Source organism: Scyliorhinus torazame, chromosome 1 (genome assembly GCF_047496885.1).
Source record: "Scyliorhinus torazame isolate Kashiwa2021f chromosome 1, sScyTor2.1, whole genome shotgun sequence".
NCBI classification, from domain to species: domain Eukaryota; kingdom Metazoa; phylum Chordata; class Chondrichthyes; order Carcharhiniformes; family Scyliorhinidae; genus Scyliorhinus; species Scyliorhinus torazame.
The window spans coordinates 151,283,109-151,291,357 of NC_092707.1; the positions used below are offsets into that span (position 1 = coordinate 151,283,109).

General features: G+C 46.9%; 1 pseudogene; it reads right to left on the reverse strand.

Annotated features, from left to right (window-relative positions):
* Nucleotides 1-414: 414 nt before the first annotated feature.
* LOC140417762 (proteasome subunit alpha type-7 pseudogene) lies at nucleotides 415-7,476 on the reverse strand (annotated as a pseudogene).
* Between the last annotated feature and the right edge of the window lie 773 nt (nucleotides 7,477-8,249).

Below are 8,249 nucleotides of genomic sequence, written 5' to 3' on the forward strand. Positions count from 1 at the left end.
GACAATCCGTGCCCGTGTCTTTCTCTTCTGCACTAGCAGCAGTTAGTCTTGGCTGCCGCCATTAATTGCTTTTCATGTTGCATATATCTCCCCTCTATTTTCCTTTTTTTTTTTTTACAAATTTAGCTATCTCTCACTCTCTCTTCCTCTGTCTGCTGAGCAGTCTTTCCTCCTGATCTTGGCTGGCCAATTTAATTGGATTACCGTCACCAGGGTCTACAAATAATCTGATACTGCATCGTTCACTACTTCAATAACTATTCTGTCATGAATTAACTCCTCTTTCAGCTTGAAATCATGCTCGCAATCTTCTGATAATTGGTACAAATCATTAATAAACGCATCAATGTTTTCTTCATGTCTCTGGATATATATATGGAATTTCACATGGTCCATGATGGTGTTCCTTCTGTGTTAGAAACATGTCTCCAATTTGTCAATAACTTCGGCATATGTGGCTTCAGTCTGACCGATCCCCTGGGGAACTAAAATGTTGTCTGCACAGTTGCCCATTGTATACAACAATGTGCTGATCTTCTCACTGTCTGGCCTTGCTGTGAGATCCAAGACTGTGCAAAATCGAGCGACTCTCTTGTAGTTTTTCTCCAGGAATTCCTGACTGTCTTTGCACTTCTTCCTATGCCAAACACCTTCCAGCCATGGTAGGTGTCTGATGGGTCAGTTTGGTACAATCTTGGAGTTCTATGGAAGTCAAAACCAACAATCAGTGCAGAAAGACTAAATGGTCTGCACCCATTACTTTGAGTGTAATGCTGTTTCAAGCTGGTGATATATCTTGTGATGTACTCAAGTATGACTGGGTCCTCCACAGTGAATTGATGGCTCTGACACTCTGCATGAGCCCTATTTATAACTAACTATCCTGGCATCAGCTGCGAGGCCTGCAAAAACCATGCAAACATTGTTATCTAGTGTACAGATCTTTCTTCAAGTTCTTTCCCCCTGTAATTTGGTTACAGATTTATTTTCCACTGCAAGGACAACAATTTCCTTTCCTTGAACACCAAGTGCCACCGGGGCCTTCTTCGCTGCCTCCTGGGCATACTCCACCTGGAAGAGGTGCCCGCCTGGGGAGAAGATGGGTGGCTCAGTTCTAGACTTTGGCCACGCTTCAACCTGATTGTGAGTGGCATGGTGGCACAGTGGATAGCACTGCTGCCTCAGCGCACCAAGGAGCTGGGTTCAACAGTCTTGGGTCACTGTGTGGAGTTTGCATGTCTGCATGCATTTCCTCCGGGTGCTCTGGTTTCCTCCCATGGTCCAAAGCTGTGCAGGTTAGGTGGATTGGCCACGATAAAATTGTCCCTTAGTGTCCAGGGATGTACAGGTTATGTGATAGCTATGGGGGTGGGTCTCTTTCATTCAGAGGGCTGGTTCAAAGCTCGGCATAACATCGAGGGCCGAAGGGCCTGTTCTGTGCTGTACTGTTCTATGTTCTAGGTCAATGGGCTGAATGGCCTCCTGCATTGTAGAGATTCTATTCTATGATTTAGGCCTGCAACCTTCTCAAAACTCTCCAGTAGAGGTAGAGATTTTTTTAGTCTCATCTTTTTAATGATTTCCACCCTATGTTATTGTGCTGTTGGGTTGGAATGGTTTCAATGATTTCTGACGACTGCTAGCTATAAACACTAACATTTATTTAAAGATATTTACAGACAATGAAGAACAGTCCTAACATATCTGACCATACTATTTATCCTCTGATTTTCACTTTACACTGCCCCAGAGTCTCACATCACATGAGTGTGTGTCACTCCCTTCTATGACATCACAGACTATTACAGTTAACCCTTTATCAGACTTAGTCTAACATACTCCATTATACTACAACCTTCACTGCCGAGTGACCCTACTGGGAAGGTTACATGTGTAAATATCTAGTGAAGTTTGTTTGAGCTCTGTGTGATGCCCTCCACAGTCAAGTAGCCTGCAAGGTACTCGCTGTCTGGTAGATTGGCTGCCAGACTGACATCTCTGCCAATTAGGCCTTCTCTCTAATGGTTACTGGTTATCACTGGATGAGTGGAGAAATTTGGCAGTCATTTCACACAAAGAATGGTGGAAATGTGGAACTCTGTCTTCCAAAAGACTCCGGGAGACAACTGGAGCTACTGGGACTGAGCTGGAAAGATTTCTGTTGAGTAAAAGTATCAAAGGATATGGAGAATAGGTGGGTAAATGGAGCTGTGGCACAGATCAGTCATAATCTGATTGAATGGCAAAGCAGGTTCAAAGTGCAGGGTGGCCACCTCCTGTACCTATAGTTCAATGTTTATGTGAACGGCTTATAAAGTTACCACTATGATGGGCACTACATCGTCAGGAACTCATCCTTACTGGGTGCCGGCAACTGCCCTGCCATGTCCCCAGCCACCTACAGCCTCTGAGGTCATGACGTCGAGGGCAGGATTCTCTGGCCTCCCAGCTGCATGTTTCTCGGCGGTGCTCTGTTCGCTGGTGGCAGGATTGTCTGGTCCCGTTGCTGTCAGTGGGAATTCCCATCGAAACCACCCCATTGCCCTGGGAAATCCACAGCGGGACTGCGTTGCTGGTCGGACTAGAGGATCAGCCGAAGAATTCTGGCCCTGGTCTCCGGTGATGGAGACCAGCAGTGATCCCCGTGGGCTCGTGGGGGCAGAATCTTGGGAGCCTGGAGAATCTGGCTTTAATCTGACGAAGCATATTTAAATCCTTATTTAAAGATGCTAATCTGGTACACGCCCACCGAGGGCATGATCCAGAATACGTCCGCCACAGCGGGCCGGGAACATCACGCTCTGTTCTGCGCACGGTGCGAACGCCTATTCTCCCGGCATAGCGAGATGTGCACTGGGCGCACGCGGGCAGAGAATCACTCCCAGCGTTAGTAGAGGGAGTCAGCATTAGTAGAGGGAGTCATGTGCAATTAGAATAAGTGAGTCGGACATCGTATGCATTCATTCAAAAAATAGAAAAGTGTGTAAGTCATTAGGATCTTGTCCTGTCAGAATTGTTCTGCTTTTGCCAATATGGGAAAAATGAGTCACCCCCTTTACGGTTATATACAAGCCAACTGCCGTCGGCAATGTCTGGTGGGCTGAAATTTCCGACACATTCAAGGCAGGATGAGTTCCTTGTGAAGCCTGAATGCGGGTGACATGTCGCACTGCAGGTGTCACCGTACGCTGCTCTTAGACTGCATGCAATGTGCAGCCTGTGACATGATTGGAGTCCTGCCGGCTGTCAATCAAACTTCGTCACTATGTGTGGTGGATTCGCACTTCAATCTCACCCACGGCCTGAGGCAGTGCGTGTTCCTTAGACAACAATGGAATTTGTATCAATGAGTAATCTGTTGAATGCAACCAGTTCTTTTTTGGGCTGTTGCCATGTGATCTGAGTCATTCTCTCTGGAAATTAACACTGTCAGGCACACAGCAGCATTACGAAGCAAGTGATAATTGCATCCAGAGCATCCAACCTATGACAGGCTTCTCTGTGTGGAGAAAGACCTTTCGGGGCAGAGGAGTTGGTGTTTGAAGGGATGGCATAGAGGTACAGTCATTTAACTCTGTTTCCAACCTGTGGTGTCCCCGCACTTGGGGTGTGTTTGGGAAAATGCAGACAGAGCTTTGCTCCATGTCTAAACTTACCTTTACCTTTCTTCCTCATGCCAATAGCAGGTGTCTGGAATGGAACGTGGTGCCATTGCCCTGACAACCATCGCCTCAAATAAATGTAAAACTGAAGAGCACAACACTTCTGAAGAAGGGTCATATTGCATTTGAAACATTAACTCTGTTTCTTTCTCCATGGATACTTCCAGACCTGCTGAGTCTTTCCAGCACTTTATGTTTTTATTTCAGGTCCAACACTTGCTCTGTCACTGAGGTAGACAGGGCGGTTGAGCAGCTAAGGAACACTGGACTCCAGTCAGAGTTAAAAAATGAGCCAAACTTAATATTTTTGTGTTTGGCTACAGAGGTCTGTTTGTGACTGTCATCCTGTGGGAGGACAAAGGGGACCTGGACCACCTGATTCGGTTATCAGCTTGCACAGAGACAACTGCAGCCTCAGTGGGACTTTGTTCTTCTTAGTGACATGTAAGTGACACAGCTTTCCAAATCTGCCTTGCTCTTCTACAGTGCGTGCTCACCGTTACTGCCGCAGATTTCAATCTGGGGGATGACAGTTGTGATTTTTGTTTGGAGTTGGGTAAGAAGATAGGAGATGTGCCTCATTTTGTTACAATCATATTGCACCAGGTTGCCCCAATTCCCCAGGATTGGCCTGGAGACTCCAAAACTCCTGGACAGGGGAGAAAAATCATTGGATTGTTAAAAATATATGTTTTTATAAGGTTCTGAACACGATTGCTTATTAGTTATAAAAATATTAGAGATGGAAAAGAAGAGGCTCTTTGACTCGATCAAGAATTATCTAATTGGTTATTGAGGAATGTATTGGTTTTCCAATTGGCTTTGGGAAGGTGTCACGAGGTGGCCATATTGTGGCAATCAATAGCAAGAGTGGGAGGGTGGGGCTACTCATGTCAGGTGGCCATGTGATGACATCCAGGACTATATCCAACCAAAGTTGACAACACTAATTAGCTGACATAAGTGATTTGACAATGCACCGAACACTATATAACATGTTACGTAGTAGAATCAATTCCTTGGTAGAAGGCATTGCTTGTTTAACAAACTGAGACTGCTGCAGCTGTGTCACAGGCGCAGCCTGACAATAAAGAACAAGACAAGCTGATGTCTGAATTGGAGGGCGTGATCTATCGGTTTCGTCACAACTTGCGAGATCTAATGAGATCTCACGAGGCAACGCGATCTGGATCCCGCTTATTGAGGGCGTCATCCAGATTTGCATATTTAAGTGAGTAGTTAGTCTCACTCGAATATGTCTACGCCAGATCTACCCAGCGCCCGGGATCAAACGACCTCGCCTCGGAGACACCGAGTGGACGCCGTTTAGCACTGGTTTCCACAAATATGGACCAAGGCAGGGTTGTACCCTTGCATCCTGATACCACCCGGGCACCTTGGCAGTGCCAGCCTGGCACCCTGACAGTGCCACCTGTGCACCCTGGCAGTGCCACTTGGGTGTCACCCTAGCAGTGCCTGGTTGGCACTGTCAAGCTGACAAAGGTGCCAGATTGCATCTTACCCACGCCGGGTATTGGGCCCAGACATGTCCTGCCCTTATGAGCTGTGTTGGGATCTCGATGACCCCCTGATTGGTTAATTGGTGAGTTGGTGCACTGGGGATCCGGGGGTCCGGAGTCCATGATGGAGGGGTCTAGAGATTTAAAAATGGTGCCCCGATCTCATCCTGCACTGGTGAGCGGAGCCAGTGCGGCCATGGCAGGCCGTTCTTCGCTAAGACCCAGAAATGAAGCTGAGTCCTGTTTAATAATGGGGTCATTCTGGACACTGCCAGAGCCAGGAAACCACCCGGCTAAATGCACCTGACTGTTCATTTCCATTAAATCGCGCCAGGAGACCTTTTATCATGAGTCTCGCTCCCTGCTTTATTGGAAACTTATCTTTCTGGTCAGGTCATGTGCTATCTTGCCGAATTCCACTTCAGTTATACTCATGAAGAGGGAGTTGAGAATTCAGAGGCTGAATCCTGTGCTTGTCAGGAGGCCATGATTGGTGAACTCAGAAGTGGACTTGATATGCGCTTCCGTATGCGATTAGCCTCTGAATGAGATTTCACATTGAGTGGCCAATTAACTGGCAGCCAGCATGCAATGCACACTGACAAAGGCTCAGCGCTCCCGGGGTGGGGGTGAGGGGGGAAGTGGGGTGCATGAAGGGGGGGGGGGGGCAGGCACCGAACAAAGTCAGAGTATGGGTGGTTGTTTCCAGCAAGCACCCAGAATGCTGACAGTTCCTGTAGGGTTGCTTCCGGGTGTTACAGTTCTGTGTAACTGAAATGAACTCCAGGAATTTCTACGAACTGCATCCACACAGAAAACGTACGCATATGGCAGTAAACCGCACAGCCCTTCAGGCTTCAAATGTCTTTTTTTATTTTTTTATCACTCCAGATGTTTTACTCTTCCTGGAACATGTTTGTTGTGAAAATGTGAAGGCTGCCTGGCCAATTGGCCTGACCACCAGTTAAAATGGCACCAATTGCCTCCTTGATGGGCTTAATTGCCTCCTTAATTGTCGGTGGGCGTACTTCAGACTTCTACGTGTGCCTACTGACCATAGTGTTGTGTGCGAGCAGGATGACGTCAGGGTGCGCGCACAATATCTTCTCGCACAATTCACGTGCTTCCGGGTCAGGCGCACATTTGTTCGACCAATGTAAAATTCTGGCCTCGCTTTTTTTTTTCTTTAAAATTTTTTTTAGAGTACCCAATTCATTTTTCCTTTCAATTAAGGGGCAATTTAGCGTGTTCAATCCACCTAGCTTGCACATCTTTTGGGTTGTGGGGGCGAAACCCACGCAAACACGAGGAGAATGTGCAAACTCCACACGGACAGTGACCCAGAGCCGGGATCGAACCTGGGACCTCGGGGCCATGAGGCCGCAGTGCTAACACACTGCGCCACCGTGCTGACCTGGCCTAGCTTTTTTTAAAAGAACTGTGGGAGTTAAGAGTTGATCTGATAGAGTCTTTAAGGTAATTAAGGATTACGGCAGGGTAAATTAGTAGCAGATTGATTCCCAATGTCTGTGGAGACCTTAACACGATAAAACAAATTTAACTCCCTCTCTAACAGCACTCTGGGTGTCACTTCATCATGTGGACTGCAGTGGTTCAAGAAGGTGGCTGACCACCACCTTTGAAAGGGCAACTAGAAAGGGGTAATTAAAGGCTGCCTGGCCAGTGACACCCACATCCATGAAACAATAGAAAGAAATTCAAGATTATTGGAAAACACAATTAAGGGGATGGTTAGAAAAATATCCTTTACACAGCATTGGGCACTTAGAATGTGAAATTCTCAGCCACAAACTGTTGAAACAGAATCCATCAATTCTTTAGAAAACAAATACACCCCTCTGAGTCAGACAGCTGTGGATTCAGGTGCCACTCCAGATCCTTGAGCGTATATTCTAGCTTGACACTCCCAATGCAATACAAAGTGAGAGCTGCCGGAGCTGCTGCCTTTCAGGTGAAATTGCTCCTACCTGTCCTCTCAGGTGGATGTAAAAGATGCCGTAACTATTCTCCTGGCTAGCACTTATCATCATTGCTGCAACGGACTATCAATTGTTGTCGCACTGCTGTTTATGGGAGCTTGCTGTGCACAAATTGGTTGCAGTTTTTCCGACATTATAACAAGTGACTATACCTCAAAAGTACTCCATTGGCTGTAAAATGCTTTGGGACGTCCCATGGTTGTGAAAGGTGCTATATAAATGCAGGTACCAACTTACATCGCAGTCCTCAAAGCTAGATGCTGCTACTGTGTACTTGCCTTTGAGACCTCCCATGTCCATGGGAGGTGATAATGATCAGCACAGTATAACCTGCTTCCAGTCTCCACATAGTGTTCTGGTTACCCAATGACTGCTGTCACCCTTCCCCATAACTCACTACAACCTCTTATCTCTTCACTTCACTACAAAAGTGACCATGAGGCTCAAGCCCCACACTGTTGTGCCCTCGTCCATTTCCGGAAACCCTGCTGAATATTCCTCAAGTATACTCCGAACATTCAGGATTGTTCTGGAGTATAAAAAAACTTTATTACATTCCAGTAAGATTTGAGGATACAGCTTTCCTCGTGGAAATTCCCTGAAACTTTCACCTACTCAGGGAAACCTATTTCATTTGAATCATACAATCATAGAATTTATAGTGCAGAAGGAGGCCATTGGGCCCATCGTGTCTGCACTGGCCCTTGGAAAGAGCACCCTAATTAAGCCCATGCCGCCACCCTATCCCCGTAACCTAGTAACCTCATCTAACCTTTTGGACACTAAGGGGCAATTTAACATGGCCAATCCAGCTAACCTGCACATCTTTGGACTGTGGGAGGAACCCGGAGCAGCCGGAGGAAACCCATGCAGACACAGGGAGAAAGTACAAACTCCACACAGACAGTCACCCGAGGCCAGAATTGAACCCGGGACCCTGAAGCTGTGAGGCAGCAGTGCTGACCAAAGATGAGCAGGTTAGGTGGATTGGCCATTATCAATTGCCCCTTAGTGTCCAAGAGGTTAGATTAGGTGGGGTTACTGGGCAAAGGGGAGAGGGTGGGGGC